This window comes from Pinus tabuliformis, chromosome 5_2 (genome assembly GCF_031772625.1).
Source record: "Pinus tabuliformis cultivar Carrire ecotype Pingquan chromosome 5_2, CPIR1, whole genome shotgun sequence".
NCBI lineage: Eukaryota > Viridiplantae > Streptophyta > Pinopsida > Pinales > Pinaceae > Pinus > Pinus tabuliformis.
The window spans coordinates 826,615,966-826,618,742 of record NC_142306.1 but is presented as its reverse complement, the minus strand read 5'-3'; positions in this window follow the sequence as shown (position 1 = coordinate 826,618,742).

The window sequence follows — 2,777 nt, the reverse complement described above, 5'->3', positions numbered from 1 at the left end:
AAAACCATTATCTATTAAACTTACTATTATGAAAGCTACGGATCAAGAGAGTGGAGGTAGGGTTGGAGTTGGCGCTAGGGTTTTGAGTTTGGGTACCATGGCGGATTGCGCAGGGGGGAGTGGCTCCCTCCTACAATGAGGTTGTTACAGATCGAAGTAAGGATAAAGGAAAGCAGCATTTTAAAAAACCTATGGAACAAGTTTCAGAGGCAAGAAGCAAGGGAACTTTGGGAAGAAACGGACTTAAGGAATAGGAAGGAGATCAATTGGACACACACAAGGAGGAGAAGAATGGATGTAGCAGTGAAAAACCTACTTCCATAAGAACAAATGGGGTCTACAAACCCAAGTCGAGCACCATTCCTCGGGTCATATTGAGTGATCCGGTGCTTCAAGCACATAGAGATCATATGACAGAACATGCGATCATATGCAAATTCATGGGGTTATAGCCAACGGAGAGGGCGATACACATCTAAATAAGGAGTCATTGGAAGCCAAAGGGGGATATACACCTTCATCTGGGATCTAAGGGTTTCTTCATAGTGGTGTTAGCAAGCCTGGAGGATAAAGATAGAGTATTCAAAGGAGGGCCATATTTCTATGCTGCTGTAGGGCTCTACATGCGTCCATGGATGATGAACTTTGTCCCGGAACGTGAAACTTTCACATCGATATTGGTATGGATTAGATTATATTCCCTTCCTCTGGATTATTGGTTACCAGAATCTCTGAAAACAATAGGCAACAAGCTGGGACACTTTCTAAAAATTCAGAGGCAACTCTGAAAGGAAAATATACATCCTTCACCCAAATATGTGTGGAGATGGACTTATCTGGAGCCCTTCTGAAAGCAATAATTTTAGAAGTATATGATGAGGAATGGGTGCAAACTATGGACTATAAGCACATCCCATTCAAGTGCTGCAAATGCCATGAACACAGGCATTTATTCAAAGACTGCCCAACAAGTAATATGGAAGGAAATATGAAAACCACTGTGGATAAAAATCATGAGGGCTTCACCAAGGTTGGGGACAAAGGCATGGGTGGCAAACGTCCACAAAAGAAGATGAATGAGAACAAACAGTCAAGACATAATCGGTTTAAGGTCCTAGAGGAAGAGGAGGGGATCAAGGAAACAATCCAAGATAAGGAGAAAATAATAAATGAGAAGGAAAAGGAAAATAACATGGAAGATATCACAGTAAACAACCAGCGAAAGGATGATCTACCAAGTAGCATGGAGATAAGTAGGGATCTAGAGATGACTCCAAGTGAAGTGGGTATGGAGGATCATGAACTACAGGAGATTCTAGACAGGGAAAATATAGATCTAGAAAAATTTCTGGAACAAGGGACGATCACAGGAGTGGACTACCTACCAAAAGAGGATTATGACAAAGTACAACAGCTCTTTCTATGGAGATCACAATCGAAGGGAGCCGAAATAAAAAGAAATCATGAAAGCCAGTGGGGTCAAAATGATGGAGAATGCACAGGCACAATCTCCAAGGAACTCAGGCAGGAAAAGAGGAAGAAAAAGACAAAATGAGCTACTGAACAAATGTGGAAAATTATTGATTAACTTAAGTAAGATGAAATATCTCACCAGTTATTCTTTTACTAACCTTTCATAATGAAGCTCACAACCTGGAATATTAGAGGCATAGGTAATAGAAGGAAACAAAGAAATCTCAGTAATAGAATTAAAGAAGAAAAACCAAATATGGTTTTCATTCAAGAGACAAAATGCTCGATGGATAAGATTAGAGAAATTCACAATTAGTGGCTAATCAAGTATGAGTTTCTAGAGGTTAAAGTAGACAACTCGGCGGGGGGGATTCTCACACTGTGGGATCCACATAAATTTGCAATCCTGGATGCTTCACTTTCTATGATATTTCAACATGTAGGTGATAAGGTAATATATATGATCACAAATGTTTATAGACCTCAAAAGCAAGCAAATAAACTCAAACTTCCCATCTCCCTTGAGGATCTTTGAGCAAGACACCCAAATATGCCCTGGATCATTGCTGGAGATTTCAATATGATAAGATCTCTTTCAGAGAAGAAAGGTGGTATTAGATAGTTAGGAAGAGACTCCATGGCCTTCCAGAACTTCATAATGAACATGGGGCTAGTGGATACTGAAACAATAAATGGAACCTTTACTTGGAACAACAAGAGGGGAGGGGCTTCTCAAGTTGCCTCCAAACTTGACAGAATTATTATTTCAGAGGACCTCATTCTCACAGGCCCAACCATGACAGCTTCCATTCTGCCCCTTGGAGGATTGGACCACTGGCCTGTACAGCTGGAGGCAACCTTTATGGGCACACCAAGAAATAGACCTTCAAGTTTGAAAATGCCTAGCTCTTCCACCCTTAATTCACTAGTAACATTGACAAATGGTGGAGAGAGCATTTGAACATTCAAGGCACCAGAATGTTATGATCCAGCAAAAACTCAAACATGTAGAAATTTTGAATAATATGACACTTATTCACATAGATTATCCCGATTATACACTATTGCGGAATGCATGCATAATACATAACCTCCTCTACGTTGAACATCAATTTTGTAGCATTAAAAAACAATGAAACATCAATCGCATGCACACATTAACATAGTATGTAACCCGAGGGAAGCATACAGCTGAAAACCCCACACTATCTGTATATTATAATGATTGAGAACATGTAACAATACATAGTACAATACTCTTCACAAGTACTCAGTACTATCTCCACCTGTTACACACAAACTAG